The following is an 8,547-nucleotide window of genomic DNA, read 5'->3' on the forward strand; positions in this document are numbered from 1 at the left end:
GGGGGGGCGCGAGAGACTGGGCGAGCCTCGAAGAATTGAATGGAAAAAGTCGTGAGAAAGGGAGAATCGGTGAAACGCGCAACGATGCCCCGGGTTTCTCGCTCTCTCGGTTTGAAATTACTTTGATCCGGAGGTCTGGAGGTTTCTTTTGTCTGGAGGATCTCTTGGTTATCAAGCCGAACGGCAGGAGGAATTCACCGGCAATTTCACACCGGTTCAACTGCCGGAACGAAAGAGGGGCGGTTTGATCCTGAAGTCACCGGGGTTCGGGAGCTCCGAAGCCCGAGCGGTACATCGTCATTTCCGGCGAAGTTGGACCTCGTTAGCCGTTCATCGAGCACTTCGATTCTCTCTCCCTAGTTTCATCCTTCTTCCCTCCCTTATCCCCCCGTTTCTCTCTCTCTCTCCCTGTCTGTCGTTTCGCTCTCTCTTCTTTTTTTCAGAAATAAGCCCCGTTTCGCTTCTCCCCGACCAGGAGATTAAAGAATAGAAAATCCTCGAGAGCAATCTTATTTTCTGCTCCTTATTCCCTACCGTCTCCCTTCAATCCCCCGAGAAGAGATAAATGTATCGGTATTTCATCGAGTTTTCCCGAAATAACATCTTTCCTCCTCCCGACGACACTTCTCCACTTCCGCCGTGGACTACTTAATCGCGTCTTTTCGTGACTCTTGCCTATTTTTCGTAGCCCACGTGCGCCACGTGATGCCCGCGAGTGCCGTTTCAGTTTCAGTCTCGCGCGGCTGTTAATATCGCCGGAATGGAAAACAACGGGTTACGTGAACGGACGTGTTGTTGCCAACGAAGCTGTACGAACAGTTCTCTCGCGATGCCTCTATGCAAATCGATTTAAATAGAATCGGGCTACTACCGGTCGCGCGACCGGAAGAAACCTCGAGGAGGTAAGTGGCGGCATAATGGCGGGAATAATTCCCGAGAAATACGATAGCGTGACGGCGAGACAGCGAAGACATGGAAATATTTGGAACTCGTCTCTCGTTACACGCAGCGGCTGAAAGGAAGTTTAAAATTGATATTTGTCTGCAGCCATGCATATGAGTAGTTAAAAATTTTTGTCAATTAGTAACAGATACAGAACGCTGTCACTCTTGATCCGCTCCGATCGAATCTAATTTCATTTTACGTGTCTCGTGTCGTTTGCTCTTCAAACTTTTTTTAATTCCTCTCTTTCCCCGTTCTTCAAAAAACATCAAAAATGAAACGCTCCGTTTTTAATTGCCGTTCGTTAATTCGTCGACGGTACTGCGAGAAAAAAAAAAAAAGTATATAATGCACGCATTTTACGAAATTAAAATGGTTAATGAAAACGCGTTTGCGTTCATTTCCAAACGCGCCACCCCGTTTCGAACGAAGTGTCGAAAGAGCCCCGGCGACATTTGTCACGCGCGATCGTTTCGAGCATTCGAGGATAACTCGATAGCGGAACACACGGACCGGCCTGGGTCGATGGAATCCATTCGTTTTCAAACGTCAACTCCTTCGTCAGAGACCGACAGTATCGTCGACACGTCCGTAATTATCTTCGCTTTCCTATCCCTTGGGAAGTTCGTGGCAGTGCTAATTAACGTACTACACAACTCGGCCATTTCGCGCGGTGAATATTTTCGATGCGACGTACCGTGTCACGGTATTTCTGTTTGCCGACGCTAACGTTTTCCCTTCTCATTTTTTGTTTTCTTTTTTTTAAACAACGGCCAACATTCGCCGATTTCCTCGTTTCGCTCGGAACGGAATGCGGAGCCGCGAGCCACTCGCAACTGTGCGTGCTTGCGCCGTTGCACAGTTCGTATAAATTTAATTAAAAAAAAAAAAAAAAACAACGAAAAAAAGAAGACGAAAAAAAGAACTCGGGGAAAACTCTCGATGCTTAATTACGCGTTCGCTGATGGCATTTTTCGGGCAGAAATTGATTTTCACCCGTGTCGCCCGCTGGTTTCATTACTGGGAGAACCCGGCAGCCAGATCGCTGCCGACTGCTGGGTCTCCTCCAACGTCATCCTTCGTTCCTCAACTTTGAAATTCCACCAAAGTTTCTTCGCCTTCCGCCCTCCCGGAGGGCTACATATTGACATTCATTTTTTTCGAAACGATCGTCATCGCCCACCTCCTCTTCCCTCGCCCCTCCTCGCCGCACCGAAATTCCAACATCGTCGGACGAAAGTTCACCAGAGCCAGACTAGTTCCTTATCCGCCACTTGTAACTACCGCGCGATCGATGTAGCGCGAAAACTTTTCCCTTCCGACTTGATTTAAATTAAATGTCAACAAGCTTGTACGCGACACTGGCTTGCAACTTTCCTGCCATTTCCCTTCTCGCTTTACATGTGTTTATTTTCTGCCATTCGGTCGAGTGAACTACACGTTAACCACGCGGCCGTCCTCTTTCGATCTTCGTCGATTCACGAGTCAACTCCAAGTTTCAAACTCGGAAAGAATCTCGCTTTTGACAATTGGATTGTAAAAATATTCAATCTCTACAAACTGAATCTTAAAAACTGATCCTTGCTCGTTCAGAAATTCGCTCGTACTTACATTTACATTTATTCATTTTTCAAATCAATCATTTTCCTGGTCACGCGATTGCGAGCCGGAAGAATGAAATTTTCAGAGAGTACACTAGCGCTCAACGTTCTTCAGATATTATATGTAAAATGTAAGGAATAACACGAGCTGCGTTAATGAAACCGTGGAGGAGAGGTATCAAATTTTCAAAACTTCGAAAGCTCCACTCCGAAATTGATTTTTGCCGGTGAGGCTCTTCTTACACGTCGTAAATCCAAAGTCCGCGATCTTTCGCGCGATCGATACCTCGGAACAAGGGAGGGAAAATTGCACGAGATGATAAGTCCTCCGTGTGTACTCTTAGGTACGTTTTCATTAGCGCGTGCTGGCACGGTATCGCCCGAAGCGCACCGAAGATAAGTGGCTATCTTTCGTTTCTCTTTCTTCCCGCAGTTTCTAGGATAGGTTGTTGCGTTCGTGTCGAGCGGGGAAAGGGCTCGCGAGCCGGATCGCGCCGCAGAGGCAGGTTTGTCTTCGTCAAGACAGACGAAAGGAGCGGGAAATGGTAGCTTTTTAGAAAGCGCATTCTCCTGTCCGTCCTCTCTCGTAGAAACGATCCACTCAGCGCCAGAAAAGATGGTGCATTGCCGCTTGAAAAATGAATATCTTGCAGCGAGAAGGAGCGAAAGGAAGGAGAAGAGGTGAAAAAAAGAAAAAAAAAAAAAATAGAAAAAATTCCAACACGCCGCCCCGACCACTTCCGTCCGCCCCTTTCTAATAAAACGTCATACGAGAATTTATTTACCAGACTGTCTCGCCGCCAGTTCGCCGCGCCTCGTTACTTCGAACGTTAAACCGAAAACTTCAACAACTATGAATATTTTAACTTTATTGACGCTGGTGCACGCGCTAAATGTTGCCGAAGCTCTGTACGTTTGAAACAGGAGTAGTTTCCAGCGAAACATCGCCGTGCCTCGTTGCACCATGATATTCTCTCCACCTGCCAGTTGTAATCCCAGTCAAAATACGCTCACTCTTTATTACGTTGTTGTATACGGACAGGATTGTCTCAAGCTGGTCTAATATCTTCTTAAATACATCTTTCTTGCTGTTTCGCTTTCGTACTGCTTGCCTGTATCCTTTAATGATAGTTGTAACGAGCAACAGTATCGGGCGGGGGAGGGAGTAACGAAGGGTTAAAATCAGCTACTGTCTACGCCCGCGGGATCCAAAGTTTCGGGAAACACGAAAATGGATAGTTAAGCCAGGTAGATCAGCTTGTCTGGAAACCTCGATACAACTCATCCCGCTAATTAATACCAATTTCGATAATCCACGTACTTCTCGCCTCGCCGGTTAATGGAAAAATAAACTTCCGTCCCTCTTCTTCCGTTAAAAATTAATCCTCGACGCGATTCCCGCGGCGGAGATTTTTCTTTTTACACCGACTTCTCGAGCGTCGAATTTAACTTTCAATCGGCACCACTGAATCGTTCGGCATGAATTTTTAATTTAGCTGAATTTCATTGCTGGACTGCACGGAATTGTTTACGTGCCTATTTACAGACTACGAGAGTTTATGTATTTCATAGCAACGTTCATCTGAGATATCTCGAGCAAGTTACACGCTAAAATGCGACGATTCAAGGTATTGATCGAATCGACTCGGCTTGTTTTCAATTTTCATCAAACGAATCAGAGAAACATCATTTCCTCTAATTCTCGAAATCGTTTTGTAGTACCGGTTTCGATTAATTTTCCCTGTCGCAAAGACATTTTCGTTTCAAAACCCGAGCACGTGCGATTAATTTTTTTCGTTTATTATGCCGCTGCATATACCCGGCGAAATAAATTTCTTCTGGCAGTTCCCTTTCCCTAATCGCATTCACAGAAATATAAATTTTGCACGTACGAACTACGCTAGAATATAAAATAACATTAAATGCGGATGTTTTAAACGTTAATAATCCAGCCTGAATTTTTTCAGTCATCTGGAACACAACGTTAACACTCTCTCTCTTTCTCTCTCTCTCTCTCGGGTTAATCCGCTCTAATCCCTCAACGATGCAACGTAGCGTGGTGGTCGAGCAACAGCGTATCTCGGAAACCGAATGCTTGTCGCCTCCAACTGCTATTTTTGTCCCGTGTTTTCTTGCGAAACGCAGCGAGACGCTTGTATCTACGCTTCTACCAGGCGTAACGAACCGCGGACTTTACAGCGGGCGTTAATTAAATTAACGGGATCATTAATTGCGGTCTTGGCGTAGTTCTTGAGCCTTTCGAGTCCCGTATCGCCGCAAATCCTCGGGACACGGCCACGGCACCGCGTCTCGGCCGCTTTGCAAACAAGAAACCGGGGGGGAGTTTGGGACCCCTCTCCGTGGATCTCTAGGCGTCTACTAGATGCTCCATCATATCGAGTGGACGCTCGACAATTTATTCGCGGAAATAAAGGGCGAGAGCGTGGCTAACTTTGTCGAATTTATTTTAGAGGACACTAGAAAATCGAGAAACTTTTCGCACGACCCCCCCCCCCCCTTTTTCCCTCATGCCCCTGGCAAATTACTCCACTCGCCGAGCAAACGACACGGAATCCAATAGTACACAGCTGTTTCGAACTTCACCCAAGTTCGTACCGGCGCACTTTCGAAATATACGTATACGTTCGCCGCCGAGTCGCGGGAGAATTATCATTTAGAGGAAAAATTGAACTGTCTCGCCGCGAGAGTTTTTGATCTTCAAGCGCCCGAGAGCGACTTTCTCGCGTTTCGTTGTAGAACTGTCGACTGACGTCGTATCATTTCTTCTACCGAGAGCAGTAACGAAGCCGTGAAATAATCAGAGAAATACGCGAGTCCTGTCACGTGTATATTTTTTTTTTTTTTCTTTCTTTCTTTTCTTTTAGATTCAAAGGAAACCGGCAAGTTTCAGGATACTTTGTGCCCGCCATCGCTGAACCGGGTTCCGGTTCGTAATAACATTGAAATTCAATCCAACGTGCAGCTTCGTAAAAGTAAACCAACCGGCCGGCGTATTCCTGATCATCGTCTTTCCAGCCTTGTTCCAATTTTCTCTTAATCTGTGAGCCTAGATCCCGGCGAAACGGGCTAAAGTAAAGCAGATAACAACGGTGGAATCCCGATTCCGGGGGAGCTCTTACAATAACACAACAGCTCCGGCGATCGTCGTGATATCGCGAATCGCGGACCTCGTTTCGTATCCCCTCTCGTTTAATCCCAACGGGAGCGCATTGTATATATATCAAAACTGTCAGGACTAACAACTCTAAACACCGAGACGTAGCTACCGAACGATTAAAAGAAATCGAGGGAAACGCGATGGAACGTTTGTTGCATTTGTCAGTTCGATTAGCAGAACTGAAACGTTGGAAACGATACGTGATGTGAAACGTTGCCTCAAAGTAAGGCTTAAGGTTCGTTTCAAAGTTACTTTACTTTGCATTCTTTTTTTCTCCCAGCTGCTTCGCTTTTGTGCTCGCTCGTGTCGTATGAACACGTTACAGAAAAGGAATTCGAAAGGAATTCCCAACTACGAGAACGTCTCTTTCGTAGGAAGAATTCCAAAAAAAAAAAAAAACAATCTCTCTTTGCGCAAACGTGTCTTTATTTGTTTCAGTTCTGTGACAATTAGCAAATTACACGAAACTTATTACTCTTCAATCTTTAAGTAGTTGAATTTTACGACAATTTGATCAAGTTCAATTAAATTGGCAATGAAAAAAATTGAATTAAATTAGAAATCAAAAGTTGAATTGAATTAAATTAGAAATCAAGTAATCTACGTAACTTTAAATTGTTAAAGATTTTGCCGACGAGAACAGTTGACGTTAAATATGTCAACGTCAATTATAAAAAGTCTGCGCGTAAGTAAGTTAAATAAAATCAAATAAATTAAATTAAACGTCGCAATTTAGCCACGATCGAAACGAATTCTATTCGCAACAGAACAAATTATCAAGTTACTGTCAGAAGTGAGCGTGTGCCGCTGTTTGCTTGGCAAACCTGATAATTATCCGCGTTAACATTAGCGAGCGTCGGGAAAAACGTCTAATTAATTTTCCAAAAATTCGAAAGAAACGAACGATGATCCCCGTTCCACATCGGATCATCCAACGAACGTTTTTCATACTCGAGAGAAAAAGAAATCGTTTGTAGCAGAAATGTACAGAGTGTTCAATATGAAGCTAACCACGCAATGTTTGTTCCGAAAGTAATTTGTTAGCAAGCATCCCTTGTACGATTTTTCATATTATATTTTTCTTACAACGAGACTAGTGAATTCTTCACGCCTGATTTTTTTAGAAAACCCCGCGAGAAAAATGTCTCACAACTGTCATTTAGGGGCATAAATCGATATATTCACGCTCAATGTCACTCCGAATATATCACAGATAACGAACAATCTGTGGATGTTCAAGGTAAGCTTTGAGCGGTAAGGTTGAACGGCTTTATCTACGTCTCGATGTCAGTTACTAGATTGCGAACTCAAAAATATACAATTTCATCTTGAAATCTTGGAAGGATGACCATCTAGACAAGATTTGTAACCACCATATGATGCTCCTCCCTCCTCCCCCCCTCGATACAACGCAAGTTTTATCTGAAAAATATTTTTCTCTACGGCGAATAGTTTAAGAGAAAATTGCATGGTTAGCTTCATACGGCGCACTCTGTACTTGAAAGAAAGGGCGCGAGGCAGAACATACGCGTTAGTTATGAACGACGAATGGCTTACGGTGTTTCCACGAAGAAATTACTTAGGCGTCGCGTGCAACGCTCGGATCGGTTGTTTCGCGGAAAGTAACTTCTGGTATTCCCACGTCACTCGCGACTTCACGTTCGTTTTACCGTCCTTTAACGGGGGCTGTTCACCTTGTTTCCCTAAACATCGTTTTCCTCTCCTCCCTTTTTCGCTGCGCGGGACAAGCCTAGCCCAGACAGAAGCAACTGATAACGACGACGCCACCGTACTCACGAGTTGTTAGCAGTCTTTCTTCGACGAAAACGTTCGCTTTTCGAAAAGACGTGTCGTGCTTGGAAATCACTGCATATCGCTTCGACGAAAGACATCGTTATAGTAGATTCTTGCTCTAGTGCCATTTTCGAAAATTGACACGTGACAAAACAGTCATAACGATGCGAATGGAGTGAAAAGAAAGAAATGAGTGTGAACTATGAGCTACGCTCCCAAAATGTCCTCTTTTCGAAATCGTTCGAGAGGGAAATCGTCAGTTTTTTGCCCATTACCTGCGACGGTGACGTTCAACTGTATTTTCTATAAATGAATAATAATTTTGAATAAAATGAGACTGTGCTTTGAAACTATTATATAAACTCCAATGGCTATTTTGTTCTTTCAATTTCGTTGTTAATTCGTAACAAACGCGGAATAGAAAAGAATTAATTGTTCGACACTCCCTAAAAGGTGCAGTTTCATTCTCACCTCTTCCCTCTTCGTTTTCACTTTCCCATTGGGCTCGAGAAGGTTTGATAATGGCAATAATCACATCATACGACGGCAGCGCGTCAAAGGATGAAAGTGACAAGAAAAGTACGAGGCAATTACTCGAAAGGAAAGATCGTAAGGAGGGAGGTGCCTGTAAAGTTTCGACACGCGAGGAACTTCTGTAATTAAAAGTGTGTGCTCGCACACGCGCTCCCTCGTTAATGACTTTACGGCTGAAAGACATGGGGTAGGCGGCGGGGGGCGGAAAAAAACCGGCGAGGAAAAACCCGTGAAAATTGTCGGATCCTTCAACCGTGCTGAATCTTAGGAAAATGAACGCGAGAAGGATAAGAACGTTCTCCTCGGCTATAACGCCTTATCGATTTCTTTAACAATAGGTCTCTTTCGGGAAACGTTGCTAAGCCGAGGACTACTAAACGTAATATATTTGAAACTTCACTACGGACTACGTAAGTCCACCCTTTTAGAGTTTGAAAATCTAGAGTGAACAGCGAGTACATTAACGTTATGATGTAGATAAAGACAGATTAAGTCGGT

The sequence above is a fragment of the Frieseomelitta varia genome, unplaced genomic scaffold, assembly GCF_011392965.1.
Source record: "Frieseomelitta varia isolate USP_RPSP 00005682 unplaced genomic scaffold, Fvar_1.2 scaffold_32, whole genome shotgun sequence".
Taxonomy (NCBI): Eukaryota; Metazoa; Arthropoda; class Insecta; order Hymenoptera; family Apidae; genus Frieseomelitta; species Frieseomelitta varia.